The following is a 16,227-nucleotide window of genomic DNA, read 5'->3' on the forward strand; positions in this document are numbered from 1 at the left end:
TTCTTCAATCTTTCCTATTTTGTGCTTTCCTCATATGATCCAAATATGTTCTAATATTTTACTATTTTACCTTGTGCTATCTGGACATAATAATCTTACTTTTTTTTTTTCTCCTACAGTGATAATAATGTGTTTACTATACCTTATAACCTACAAATAGGAAATTGCCTGCTCTTTCTTCTTTCTTTCGATCAAGTTAGCCAAAACATTTCACAATGAGTTCAAAACAGAAATCAATCCTGAGTTTTCTTTTTCTGAGAAAATAACAGCACCAGCCCCAGAGTCAATCACAAGTAGAAATAGTGGATCTTTGGATACTTCCAAGGACTTGAGTGCAGAAGCTGAAAGTTCAGTCATACCTAACGTCAGTGTCAGTTTGCCCAGCATTATTCAGAATACAGAAATGAAAATAAATAAATAAATATTCCACTCTTTCTCACGCACTTGAAGATCTTAATAGTAGTGAACTTACTCAACCTTACCTTTCTGCCTGTCCAGTCATTGTCTCAGAGGCCATAGCTCCGCTTTTCTCTATTCCTGGTGTAAGACATGGGACGTCCACCGCTGTGGAATAATGGTTAGCACATCTGACAGTGTAATGAGCGGGCTCGGGTTCAAATCCTGGTTGGGGCTTTTTCCGGGATTTCCCCTCAATCAATTAAAGCAGAATTGCTGGCTAACTTTCGGTGTTGGACCTCGGACTCATTCTGGCATTATTAATTCACATTATTATCATCATCCAAACCACAGCCCAGGTAAGTTCACAGTGCGGCGTGCTGTACTCGTACAGGAGCGCGGCTCTTCAGCTACACAATCATTCACAGAATAGGAGTGATAAGCACACTAAGCCTCAGCCTTTGCGTACCTCCTCCTTGACAAGGAGAAAAGATGAGGGACTGGCTTGAGTACTCCGTTATAAATAATGCTGCATATTGCATAATATGTAGAAAATTTCCCTCTGAACACTCACTCAGCATTGATCAAAACAGAGTTTAGGAATTGGAAGCATAAAAAATGAAAGGTAGGTCTGGAGATGTGCAAGTTTTAATTGAGAGAGATCTCAATGCCACATCCTATTTCTTCAATCCTTCAGTCACCAGCTTCTTTCAATTATTGGAGCAATCCCTGAAGTATAGCTCTTCTTTGATATTTGTAAGCAGCTGTGTTTTCAAGAAAAGCCTTGATGAAATTTATCAACGCATATCTTTAAAAAGGTTAATGAGACAATAATGGAGGGGTCACCTCAGTCACTTCAAGTTATAATGTCTGAGAAATATAATTTCTTTTCTACCCTTGTTAGAGACTGAGAAATTAGAAGCACTTGGAATGCTTAATGAGATATGCAGTCTCAGTGTTTCTTTTTTTTTCACTGAAGCCATGTCATTTGTAAAGTGCTGGGATAGTTTGAGTCTGTAAGGAAAAAATATTAATATTACAGCAGATTTGGGTCTCGTTAGACCTAATTGCATCATAGGCAGTTACAGGAAATAAGAAATGACTCCATATTCACAAATTTGTTGGAGGCAGCCCAAAAAAAATCTTAAAATGTAATTAACCATACCATAATCAAGGAAACACAGTGCTCCGAAAGTATATAATATCAAGTTACACCCCTCTGATTGAGGTTCTGGCTGATATGTATTGTACATTTATTACCTGGCAGTGTAACTCACTTGATAACGTGTCAGAGGAAGAACAATAATTGTTTGTATACATTTTAAGTGTGATTAGTGAAATATGTTACTGGTCACTGAGGGGGGAAGAAATTGGCCACCCTACCCTATTATGTCCTGGCTTAATTGCCTTATGAATGATGCCTTATTTGTGTCATTTATGAAGTTCCAATCTGTCTTCGGATGGTTGATTAAACAATTAAGTTATAAGGACCTCAATAAGGATATGGATGTTTGTTTTAAATTTTACAAAAAATTATTATATTTCGAAGTGTTATTAAATAGGCTGTTTTCTCCTTTCCTATGAGCATCTTTACTTTTTTCTCCAATTTAATATTGCCAAATACAGTTGTTTTTAACAGCTTCTAAACTAATCCTGTGCATCAATTTCTTTTACAATTTATGTTTTTATTACTTCGTTTTTCTTAAATTTGATTTGAATTTACTTCTTATTATTCTTCAGAGATTCATTACAGGTATCTCTTCATTCATTTCGTTTAATGTACGTATATTTCACAATTTTCCTCGTTTAATTATTTTCGTACCTGTATGTTTCCCATTGCGATTGCATGTTTTTAACAGTTCTGGTTGGATGAAAGAGTAAAAGGCAAATAATAAGCAACATAACGTTGTTATAGAAAATGTGACACATTACTTGTCTCCTCCTCTAAAAATTTATGATGCCCCTCTCCCAAATTTAAGGAGATGGCTATGTACCTAAGAGGACTATGTATATTCAAAGTATAATTAATAGTAATAATCCCAAATTAAAAGCTCACTTTAAAAAAATTATTTATTTTAACAAAATATTTCTAAACTAAGATAACAAAATTAAAACACCTTGGAATATAATTAGAAAAGAATGCGGAAAGTTTAGAAGTAAGGAAACAAGCTATACTCTTGTACCAAATAGGCTAATACAGAAACCTCAGATACAACAGAAATCGCAAACATATTCAACCATCACTTCCTCCCAACAACTAATAACCTGTACATCCAACAGCTTAACAACAAAACAATAATGGTAATAATAATAATATTACTATTATACCATAGATTTCTTAGAAGTGGCTCTTCCTACATCTTTGTCATATACACAAATTTTTTCAACAAATTCACGAGAAATAATTAAAATTATTAATTTCCAGGGACATTGATATATTCAATTGTTATCCCTTTATCAAAAAATGAGACAAAACCACTCCCACAAATTACAAGCCTATATCCTTTCTACAAATTTTCTCAGATGTCTTCGAAAAACTTATGTATAAGAGGATATATCATCTTGATAGGTACTACATTATCATCCCCGAACAATATTGAGATATAGGAAGAATAAATCAATCGAGCAAGAAACATTTAATTTAACTGATAAAATTCTGGAAGCATTTAATACAAGATTACAAATAGGAGGGATATTTTGTGATCTCTCTAAAGCCTTTAATTGTATATATCTTCAAATTCTACTACAGGAATTACAATACAATGGAACTAAATACATAGCATACCAATGGTTTCAATCATATCTCCTTAAATCTATTTCAATGTGAGGAAATGTTCATAATGGAGTTACACAAATGTGTACATTAGGGCTTCTTCTTGTAATTTTCGTAAATGATCTTGGTCCATTAATGAAGGAGACAGGTTATCTTATGTGCCTTCTATTTCCAGATGCCACATATATCATAATTACAGACAACAATTTTGCCACATTTATATATATCAGAAATAATTATATTTAAAATCTGACTGGTTCGCAACAATAAACTATTACACATTAATAAGACTAACACAATTAAATTTAAAATCACTTCAAAATTAACCTCTGACACATTAGACAGACTTATCAAAAATAATTGGTCACAACTAAATTTCGTGGTTTGCATTTCAGTAACATTTTATACTGGAAAAATGAGAATAAATAACCTCAAAACCAAGCTCAGCATGCGTTGCGATTAGGCTGTTGCAAGAATTTTTTGAACTATAGTACGTTAGAGACAGTAACTCTAATGTTATTAATATTGCGCTGTCAAAAAGGAGTGCGTTATATGGCAGTAAACATTTTTAATAGCCTCCCTATGGATATAAAAAATGAAACTCGAAACATAAGATTATTTAGAGTAAAATTTAAAAAGTACCTCCCTAATTTCTCATGCATTCTATTCTGTAGCTGTATTCATGACATTCAACAACGCTTCATGAATATTTCTGTGCTGTATTAAATATTGATACTAAAACTTTGTGTTGTACTAGTAGACTATATTGGAAAACTCTTCTGTATATATTTCAACTAGACTGTGACTATAATTAAGACTTTATACTAATACTATTTTTTTTTTTTTCGTTTGACATGTTCTATATTCTAGCTGTGGATCAATGTACGAATACCATGGAATGTAAATAAATACAATACAGGAAAAGTAAGAAAATACTATAAAGGAAGTAATTTTTAGCTATAAAGTCATAGCTCCATCTCAATATAGAATTTCTTTCGTATAACATACTCTTAAATCTCTATACACCCCAACATCCAGATATCAGTGTCCTTTCTGCTTACTGTTTTTTTTCAGCTTTTTTGTGTTCTCTGTATTTAATCCTGATAACATTAAACATTAACTTACGTCGTAGATTAAACTGTATTATACAAATAAGGCTTTTCAGCAGTGAGAATAAGTTGATTTAAGGGGACACTATGGTGAAATAATGATGAAAAATTAAGAAAATCCACTTAAAAATTTACTGTGACTCTCTATTTAGACCGAGCTCAAAAGTTAATTAATTCATGTTCCCATGACTATTTTGAAGCTTTTGAGCTAATATAAACTAAAAATTGTGACGCAAGGAGCCTTTTTAGTGATGTCAATATAAAATAAATTTCAAAAATATAATTTCAAAACTATTAGCCCTAATGGCACCAAATTTTGTACAGATAATAGTATTGTAGGCATGTTTATGTAGTATAAAATTAATATATTTTGGATGAAAATTGTAAAAGATTTAAAACGCACGTAAGTGTCTCCTTAAACAAAAGCACATATGCTGAAAATGTAATTCTTGGTACATCCATGTAGATAATATCCTATAAAACACATAGGCACTATTTTTACTATATCAATAAACAATTCTGTAAAGGAAATGTGAAAGATCATACACATATCATACCAATAAAGCAATCATAACATGTGAGTGTTACAGTTGCAAGAAATCATTTGCCCTCAATGCAGATCTTGTAAAACATAAGAGTGTACACGCACGCGCACACACACACACACACACACACACACACTGTTACCACTCATGTTTGACACAATTAATTTTCACAAATGGCAGTCCGTCATATGGATAAGAAATTATATACATAATCAAGTAAAAAATACAATGACATTTATACAATTAAAATGACATATACGTTAATATTTCAATTTCTATTAGAAGATTATACATAACTGAAGCAATTGTGCACTAAAAAAAAAAAGAGATTTGTTTTGAAACTACAACTAAATATTGCTTTTGATGACTTAACTAGTCTTATAACATCTACTCTATAATGTTGTATCCATCATATAAATTCAATTCTTCTTACAGGAACTACTACAGTAAATGAAATAATAGCAGCGACAATGAAAGAATCAATATGTGTGATCAAAATCACTGTGTATATTTACAATACTGCTGGAAGGGTTCAATAACATCTCTTCAATATTATCTTTTTGAAGCTCTGTTGGTTTTGTCAATGTATCACATGTGTTTTGTTTTACACGCTGTCTCTTAGTTGAAAAATATCTCCGTTGTTTTTCTATTTGCTTATTATGTGGTGTATTTAACTTGATACTATTTCCTTGGTTTTTCTGTTGGTCAACATTCAGGAGCTTTGAAAGAGAGTCTTCCATTGTCTTTAATTGTGTGACATCGAACTCGGTTGTTTTCAATTGGACAAGGAGTGATTCAGTCATCTGAATTACAGTTGTTTGCTTTGGATTATGACGAACCTCGTGAGCAACTGAGGATGTAAAATCCTGTATGTCTTGGAGAAGGTCTTGCGGGTCATCAGCAGAAGGTTCTGACTCCTGTTTTTCTGCCACTATATCTTGATCCTGAATTATTTTTGTATCTTCACTCGTGGATATTACTGCATGTATGTGCTTGCACATATTAAAGTTTACAACATGGTCAGTGCAACTACATGCATATGTGTGAATACAAGTATTGCAAGACTTACAAGTTAGTTTACAGTCACATTGGTTGGAGTTTTCGTTTTTTAGAACATGATACCATGTGTTTTGGAGCGACTGTGATTTTACTCTCCACATTCTTCCAGCTTCAGTGCTACATATAGCAATGGCTGGAATAAGTTTGCCCAACTGATGTTTCTTATGAATTGTTGCTATCTTTTGAGTAACTTTCCCTTTGCAGAGCTTTATCAACCGATCAAACAGTTTGTCTCTTGTTAGTTTCAACAGCGCAGTTATTAATTTATCTAGTCTCTTATTAACTCTTCCCTCCAAATAACAATATTTAATAACTCTGTGTAAACCTTCAAGGTACATGTTAGTATTAATCCCTATGTAAATACGATGGCAGTATGCCCAAACTTCCGATCTTTGAGCATAATGATTGTGAAAGTAATTTCTGAATAAGAAGGTATCCGGTTCATTCATTTCTTCCAAAAATGCACTGAGGAGTTTCTCAAACTTCATGGTATCTGTTTCTTCAAGAAGAGTGCGGACAGTTTTGTATACAAGTGCCTTTAACTCTTTACCTGGAATCAGTTTTTGAATATTTTGTCTCCAGTTTTTGTCCACATGCCAGGTACATAGAAGACGTTTCTCCACTTTTCCCATGACACATTCCCACGCATTGTAATAAGCTGATGCATCATCAGACATAAACACTTTACATTCTAACAAGCCAATAACATTCTTAAGAGCTCTGAAAAAGGAGGACATAAATATGGTATCGACTTTATTGCTAATGCAATACGCACAAGGAAACGAGCTTCCAAATTCATCAATTACAACAAGAGTTGTAAGTTGAAAATCATAAAGATTAGTTCCATGTGTGGAATCAATACATATTTTTTCTGTGCCTAGTCTTTTCAAAAGGCCCCTCTGAGGTTCAGTCATCAATACAATCATGAAGTCTTCTTGTCTAAGCTCACCTAATTCATCAGGTAAACCCTGGTGTTTGAAATATATTACTGGGTTGCTCACTTTATTTCTCATCTCTTCTACCCAATATTGTACACTGACCTTATCATTTTGATGTAGTCTTTCAGAATGATTAATATTAAAACTTGCCATAATGTTATGAAGATCTAGTTTTGTGACAATGTGAATGCGTGCCAAGTCTCCAGTTGCTGCATTTCGAATGTGGTCAAGAACCGTCTGCAATGGCACTCCTTCAGCAAGTTTGCCTGCTATTGATGATTTTTCCTCAGCACTTAGTAAAGAGTGAGCCACATCAAAGGAATGTCCATAATGTGCACTAAAATATGTCACGTGAATTTCTGCATTGAGATTTTCTGTCACCTCCATTGTCGCCAGACAGGAATGTCCGATTTTGCAGCTCCCCTGTGACTTCAGTTGTCGTGAACCTTTTCCTTTACTTTGAAATGTCCCTGAACGATGGCAGACATAATACCATCTGATTGTGCCATCAACTAATCTCTTAGCACCTGTATGCGTGACGAAGTGTGCTCTCTTTTCCTTTTCTTCATTTGCTTTCCAAATAGAGAACTCTGTAAAAATAAATTGTAATAGTTTAGAAAAATAAAATTATTGTATTAATGTCTTACGGGTGCCATTACCAGAATAGAAATAAGGTCCTGGTCAGAGCACTGAGTGATTGAATATTTTTAGCATAGGTCAATGAAAATTCAACAGTTATTTTTAGAGAAAGATCACAGATGTTCATTCAGTCCTTGGACACGTCTTTAAACCATCCATTAATGCTCCTTCAAATTATATTTCAAGAACTCAGGAAAGTAACTGAGTGTGATGACACATTCTATCATAAATTACCATTGAAAAATGATATTAAAATCACAAGTCGAAAATAGTACCATGTTTTGTGAAAGTAAATGATGTTAATCCAATATTACGCCAGTGTTTGTGAGTTAGGCCTATAAAATTACTATATGATGGAACCTCAAAAGAGGATTTTTTTTTTTGTTTCGGGGATAATTCCCAGCTTATAATGAACTTTGTGTATTATGAATACTCGTATGTCAAAAAGTGGTAGTCCTATATAAAAGTTGCGGACACATTGTTGACAAGTCTTAATTTTCCACTATTCGGGTTTCTTTAGCATTAATAAAATTATAATTTCTATAAGGTAACTTCATCTTTACATAAAGTCCTATGACTAGCATTTTAATTCTTTAATTTTTGTTCTTGACATTAAAGTTTAATATGGTGAAGACTCGGTAGAATGGAGAAAAATTCTCTTCGGCACCGGGACTCGAGCCCGGGTTTCCAGCTGGCACTTTATCCACTAAGTCACACCGGATTCAAGTTCCGATGCCAGATTGAATGCCTCTCATTTTAAGTTCTACCTACTGTGTTACCCTTTGATGGCTCACCCTTGTGTACCGTGTCACAGTATGTGTGACAGTAGACATAATGTCCAACCATAAGTAGGCTACAGAGGTGTACTCAGTATGAGTGTCTATGTGGTGCGGGTCTGATAGAACATGGTGCTGTCTTGAATCACAAAGTGATTGTTTAAACTTTATCGTATTACCATGATGTACCGAAATATATATGGAGTTTCAGTGCAGTAATTCTGTCTTTCCATATAGTGAAGAATTGGTAGAACAGAGAAAAATTCACAGTAGGTAAAACTTAAAATGAGAGGAATTCAATCCGGCATCGGAAATTGAATCCAGTGTGGCTTAGTGGATAAAGCGCCAGCACGTAAAGATGGAAACCCGGGCTCGAGTTCCAGTGCCGGAGAGAATTTTTCTCTGTTCTAGCAATTCTTCACCATATGGAAAAGCAGAATTACTGCACTGAAACTCCATATGTACTTAGGTACATCATAGTAATAAGTTAAAGTTTAAGCATAATATATATTAAGTAATATGTTCTTGTATCTAATAACACTAAGATCTAGGTATATCTCTATCAAGAAATCTAGTGTGAAATATCACTTACGTGACTATCATGAAACAGCAATATCTACCACATGCACATGAATATTTAAAATACCAATCATTTTGAATAACATCACATCTTTAAACTTTACTGGAATTATTAAATGCAAGTACTTAAAATGAACAAAACATCTGTGGGTTTTTCACAAAGGAAGTAGGTTATTACAATTATACTTCAGAATTTTGTTCTTTTTTCCGTTTCCTTAAAAGATAGTTTTTGTACTACAAAAAAAAAAGTAAGTTAATTATAATAACAGGAGATCCCAAATCTAGGAAATTGTATAGGACTATTTAAAAAAAAAAAAACTGCAAATAATGGCATGGCTTGTCAATAAATTTTTTCATTAATAACCTTCCTTGTATGTGACAAATTTCAGAACAAGGATTCCTTCCTTTCTCTCTTCTTTCAAAATTCCAACCTTCTGCACAAAAAATAAATTATTGGCACTGAAACGTGTCTTTTCGTAAGCATGATGATGTGAATTCGACAAACGCAGGTAAATCTGCTCTTTTTAGCGTTTTAAGATGTATATATATATATATATATATATATACTTAACTGTCTGTAAGGAATCCGTAAACTGAAATTTTCCCGGCCAGTTTTACACTAGGTAATCCTAAACCTATTTAGCATGATCCCGTGCCAAGTCGATGGCATTTAAGTGGTTAAATGCGACAGGCTCATGTGAATAGATTTACTGGCATGTAAAAGAACTCCTGCGGGACAAAATTCCGGCACATCCGGCGACGCTGATATAACCTCTACAGTTGTGAGCCTCGTTAAATAAACAATACCTTTTTTTTTTCTTTAGCATGACTTGTTGCTTGTAATCAAATAAACATAACGCACCCTGTCGTGATGTAAATTTCAAACTGAGTTTTTTTTCTTCAAATCCGTGATTAACTACATGATGAGTTCGGAGCAAGGCCAACGTGCTGAAATGTTCGTTACACTCGTTACATTTTTCTCCGCCTCCAGTTTTAAAACCATGGACTTTCTTACAATGTCTGTATAAATTATACTTTTTTGTGAAAGTTTTATCGCATACATCACATAATACTGGAATAACTTCCTTAACATCTTCCATTTCAAATCACGTAAGTTATTCAATATTCACCAATTCAACATTATAGACAGTCACGCAGTAAGCCGTGAAGTGACCAAAATCGTTGTAGACGAGACTATGCTTTCTTATGTAAGTATCCAACAATCCAGTAAGTTTATTAGACACGCCTCCTATAGAACGCCCAATCACAGAAAGGAGTCATTCCTCTCTCCAAACGCAAGTGTTGAAACTACTTCCAACGCCACACGCTGACGTCAGTACCGGCATGAGCAGTTATCGCTGATGTTGCGTATCGTTTTAAGATGGCTAGTGAAAGCATTGTACAAAAACTATTACATAGTCCTTTTTCATCGCTTCCTTACGCACAGAAAAAACAAGTTGTTGACAGCTGCAGACCATGTCCTAATTTAATAATATCAACGTCTGTAAAGGGCAAATGTGGTGCTACTGGAACTGGAAGGGGGTTTGAGAGACATTTTCGGAAAGAGCTATATGAGATTTCAAGCTGGCTCTGCGGCTGTGATGTAGTGAACAGATTTTATTGTTGGACATGTTTGTTATTCTCAACAAAGAAAACTGTTTGGAATCAGCAAGGGTATGGTGATTTAAATCACCTTAATACTGCTGTGAAGAAACATAGTGAGTCAGAAATTCATCTCTCTAGTTTTTTAACGTTCAACAGATTTATTGCATCCCCTACTAGAATTGACGTTCTTCTGGATTCTCAACGAAAGGTTGAAATAGAACTGCATAACGAAAAAGCGAAAAAGAACAGGGAAATATTAAAGAGATTGATTAATGCTGTTTGCTATTTAGCGAATCAGGAACAGTCATTTCGAGGTCACGAGGAAAGTTCAGAATCTATAAACAAAGGAAATTACGTGGAATTTCTTCTTGCAAGTGCCGAGTTCGATTCACCATTGAAAGAACATTTACTAACGTCTACAGTTTTCCGCGGTACTTCGGCAAACATTCAAAATGATTTAATCAATTCAGTAGCCGATGTTCTGAGGGATGAAATCTACAACGAAATCCAGAATACAGATTTTGTGGCTATTATGCTTGATGAAACATCAGATGTAAAACTGTATTTCGTTATTTTCCAGTTTCACAGAAGAAAGTAGTAGAACGGTTTCTTGGGTTTCGTGACGTGAGCGCTGACAGAACTGCAGCAGCTCTTTTTGATCATATCAATGAAGTAATGGAACAATATAACTGTGGGGATAAACTAGTCGCTCAAACATATTATGATGGTGCTGCCGTGATGAGTAGTCACCTCAATGGACTTCAAAGCAAAGTTTTGGAAAAATATCCTAAAGCTCTCTTTACGCACTGCTATGCTCATGTTATGAACCTAGTACTTCAACAATCATTAGAAGGTAACAAGGACCTAAAAGTATTTTTTTCCGGTCTTAAATCACTGCCTACATTTTTTTCTCGTTCTTCTAAGAGGTTACATGAGCTTTCAGCATTCATGTCCCGAAAGTTACCATCATTGTCTAATACCCGATGGAATTTTACCTCTAGACTTATCCATACAGTCAGTGAGAATAGAGAAGCGTTGATAATGTTCTTTGAACATGTTAAGGAAAGTGGAAACTTTGATCATATAACTGCAATGACCGCAAATGGATTTTCTAGCTTCCTCAAGGATTTCCAGAACATATTTTTAATAAAGATTCTATCTAACCTACTTGCTTTTTCGGATGTTTTGTTCACTATACTCCAGTTTAAAAATGTTTATATTTTGTATGCCAGTAGTAAAATTACAGAATTTCAACAGCAGCTGCAAAAGGAAAGAGAGAATTTCGAAGCAGTGTGGTCTTCTATTCATGATACTGTGGAAGATGAAGAGGTGATTGAAGTAAAAAAGAGGAGATTGAACACTGAGTCACAGCGAGATTATTTCAAGCGACTTTATTTCGAAATCATTGATAATGTTAGCAATCAGTTAACAATTAGATTTGCATCATTTGAAAAGCTACAGTATTTTAATTTTATAAATCCAACAAAAATGGCCCACTTCAATAAAAGAGAAAACTTTCCTAATGATTTATTAAATAGAGTGCAAAATATTTATGGCAGTGTTTTTAATGTAAGCAAACTCCAGAATGAACTTCACGTATGGTATGCTTCTAATGAAGGGACGGACAAAACGCCAATTCAAATTGTAAATTATCTATTGGACATGAATTTAATGAGTGGATTTACGGAAATATACAAATTAGCATTGCTGGTCTCAACAATTCCTTGCACTACGTCATCTGTGGAGAGGTCATTCTCATCACTGAAGAGGATCCACACCTACTGCCGCTCCACTCAAACACAGAACCGGATGTCTAACTTAAGCCTTATCTCAATCGAGAAGGAATTACTTGCCAACTTACGAGAGGACAAATCCAGGTTCTACGAAGCAGTAATCAAGAAATTCTTGCAGAAGGAAAGGAGAGTGGATTTCGAATTCAAATAACTGTGAGTAATGAGACAGCTTTAGTGTTTTTGGTTTTTAATTAATTATACTTATATGTTGTTTAGATTTATCTCAATCGATGTTTGCTCTCTCAGCTTTATTCAGTTTTACTGATGTTTCAAAATTAGATGAAAATTTGCGCTAATTACCTTTATGAATGACTTTCCTATTATTTGTTCACAAAAAATGTGAGGGAATGTGTAAAGGTTAATAAAGTATGTTTTATTTAATTTTTTTCTTTGCCAACGCCTTAAGATCAAAGTCAGGAGACGCCACTGATGGTTACTTACTGGCTTTTAAGGAACCCGGAGGTTCATTGTCGCCCTCACATAAGCCCGCCATTGGTCCCTATCCTGAGTAAGTGATAGGCCTATATACCCTCAAAAAGTCCATATCAATATAAAAAAATAAATATAAAGAATGCTAAAATTTCTGGAAGTCATTATTTATAAAAACAATCTGAAAATAAACAACAGACTAGCATAGAAGAAATGATATGGAACTTTGAAAAAAAATTGAAAAGTTTGGCAAAACTCTGTTAATACTTAAGTTGAGATGAGAAGAGAAAGTGAAATTATAAAATTTACATTGCTATACTGTAGGTTACAAATAAAATGTTGCGTAATTATGTAAAGTCTCGTCGTGTTCAATAGTGACTAAAGTAAGGTAATGAAAAATATTTCAGATTTAACAAGGTATTAAGAATAGGCCTATAAAATAGGTAGGCCTATAGAGGACCACCATCGACTAGTGCAATATAGATATGTATATATTTATTATTGATAATATACACTACTGTATAAAGCACGCGTAACTGTTCAATTTGTTCGTCTTCTTATAATGATACATCGGGCCATATTCTCCCTTCAATTCTTCACCAGCATTGTGTTTTATACAGAGACCAATAATACAATGAACTGTTACCACATTATAAATACTGCAGCAATATGAAAAATTTTGAATACAAGTCCTGAATTAAATCGGGAAGTAAGCAGACCAGTAGTCTTATAAAAACTTCAATTGTCTGGGCATTAAGTTAAACAAATAATGTATTCTCGGACGAATATTGGAATTTGGACAATTAGTGAAACTTCATTATAAAATAAGAACAAAGTAATATTTCCACATATTGTCCTAAGTTTAAAAAAATCACAGTATTCCCTTTGAATATCTTCACGGAAAGAGACAGACGAAAGAAGTGGTATATGCCGCTTGGTCCAGCTATATTCAGGGATGGCCAGCACTGATTCAATAGATAAAGGGAAGAGAACTTATTAAAACTGTACCGGTATCCATGTTAATTTCTAGATTTGCCTGAGAAGTATAAGTGCATTATAAGAATGTAAGTTTTAATTTTAATGCTCATTTTTCACAAGTTTGATTTTTTTTATTCAAAAGAAATATTTTCTCAACTTTTCCTATAGAAAAGTGAAATTTTCAGGTATAGGCCTATTTATTTAGTAGCCTTACAGAATGTTTTCGTAAATTTAATATTTTATACCGTACATACGTATTACTGAAGATAGTGTATTGAAAATTTTGAAAATATTCGCATGGAAATTGTTTGTAAGGAAATGAATTAACAAAGCAACTACTGTTACATCATAAGCAAAAGATACGTGTCCATGTGTTGTAAAAATGTCAGCTCTATAGCTTCAGCAGATTTCGAGAAAATAATTTAATATTCTGATGATAGGAAGTTGCTCACAAATATCACCTTAAAAGCATAATGCGATAAGAGTTTTGTTATGTAATATTAGTTACACTTAAAACAGATACAGTACCTAGGTAACTTTGCTTTGCACTGTAATATTGTTTTGATTAGTTTATTGATTACTTTTGTAAGGCTAAAGATACCATCAATATAAATTCCAACTTATCATATCATACTCAATCTATTTCTTTGGAATATCACTTTCTTTATGAATGATGTGTTTCATCCACTTAATACTGTATAATATTATACTACTATGGAATTTAAGTGAATATTCCTTCTTAACTCTCTATTATATTATTAAGGTTTAAAACACAAGTGCAATATTAAGACATCAGTGTTAGTACTTTTGTTTTACAGACAATATAGATAATATTAAACAGAAAGAAGCCATATAAAAATAACGACATAAAATGTCACGTTCCGTTTGAAGTTTGTGCACCACTATTTTCTTAATCTAACAGGTCTCTTATTCATATACACAACCCTTCCTCTTTCCATATTTAGCGCTTTCTGCCCGTGCACGATGTCAAGGTCAGAAAAATGCGCTTGCTTTGACATCACTGGTCTATAGAAATCGGCTACGATCGTCCTAAAGTCACGTGACTCGACAGCGTTTCGATGTTCATTCCCCTCGGTAGCCTTCTGCGCAGCTATCAACGAATTAGAAATTCTAACTCGTTGGCAGCTATACACGCTCTCTATATATACTAACACTATGGCTGCAATCACGGCCGACTTGATGTTCCCTTCCCTTTTTTGTATACGGCCTTGACAATAGTAATACGTTATTATCTTGTAATTGGATCATTTCTCAATTCCACCACGAGGCGCTGTCTGCCAAGCTCTGGTGCCTACAGAAGAAGTATGAATTAAAATAAATCATTAAAGAGTAATAATAACACTTATAAATAATAAATAAGAAAATAATAAATATTATTATGTTTAGTTCTGTTAATTATGGTAAAAGCGTGAGTTTAAAAGCAGGGAAGGTACCACATAGTAATCTGTTCAGTTTAAGTAACATGATGACAGAGGCGTAATATGTAGTTCATTCGCTGAGTAGCACCCCTAGGCTAAACTGCGATGTTTCAAAGTAATCACTTGGGTAATTATTTACCATAACTTGTACTGAGTTTTATAATTTCACTCACTGCACTGATACATTCCACTTGATATTGCAGATTCAAGAATCATAGTTTCAAGATTTTGCGACTCAGTGGATTATAAGCCGCATTCTTCGAAGGAACAAGCTTTTCAGTTAAAGCTGCTGCAATGTTATCTAGAAGCGGCCTAACAAATTTCACAGTAATGATATTAGCAGTCCGTTTTGGCCGTCTTCATCACAAATTGGCATTGCAAGAGAGGGCATCTACATAGTAACGGCTCAATTTCTGAACACACATTTTCTAATATAGGCCTATTCTTGTTTGGTATTCTCTTTCGATGATTAAGCAGCTGATCTAGAATCAATTTTGCATGAATACTGCCTTCATCGGCCTCTTTCCATACATTTTCTTGTTCTTTATGTATCGGATCTCTTTCAATTAGTTGGAGTTTTTCGGTTGTTTTCGTTATCTCATCCTGCTTCTCTTGTAACATCTGATTAAGGTGGCCCGGGTTCGATTCCCGGTTGGGGCAAGTTACCTGGTTGAGTTTTTTTTCCGGGGTTTTCCCTCAACCCAACATGAGCAAATGCTGGGTAACTTTCGGTGCTGGACCCCGGTCTCATTTCACCGGCATTATCACCTTCATCTCATTCAGACGCTAAATAACCTAAGATGTTGATAAAGCGTCGTAAAATAACTCACTAAAATAAACATCTGATTAAGCTGTGTAATTTTCACATGCAATCTGTTAATTATTTCTTTTTAGCTCCACAAAGTTGACAACGTCTGTTTGCGTCGCTTTATGGTCATTTTCAGCTGGCAACAAGGGAATGTCATTAACTGATGCTGAGCCACTAGGAACATCTTGTTCGAATAGTGAAAAACCAATATTACTAAAAGATTTGCGTTTCTTGGGTGGAGGGAGATCAGTTTTAGTAACTGTTCGTCATGGTCTTCTGATATCTGTCACATATCTAGAATAATGAGGGAATATTTTGGCACAGCATTTGGTTTTAATAGTCTAAATTTCCCATTATTAGA

At 34.2% G+C, this 16,227-nt stretch overlaps 1 long non-coding RNA gene across 1 annotated transcript; it reads right to left on the reverse strand.

Moving 5' to 3' along the window:
- Positions 1-2,452: 2,452 nt before the first annotated feature.
- Positions 2,453-10,014, reverse strand: LOC138700251 (uncharacterized). Its single transcript, XR_011332314.1, has 2 exons — positions 9,677-10,014; positions 2,453-7,410 (listed from the first exon to the last, which is right to left on the reverse strand). It is a non-coding gene; the product is annotated as an uncharacterized lncRNA (long non-coding RNA).
- Positions 10,015-16,227: the final 6,213 nt, after the last annotated feature.

Source organism: Periplaneta americana, chromosome 1, assembly GCF_040183065.1.
Source record: "Periplaneta americana isolate PAMFEO1 chromosome 1, P.americana_PAMFEO1_priV1, whole genome shotgun sequence".
Classification (NCBI taxonomy): domain Eukaryota; kingdom Metazoa; phylum Arthropoda; class Insecta; order Blattodea; family Blattidae; genus Periplaneta; species Periplaneta americana.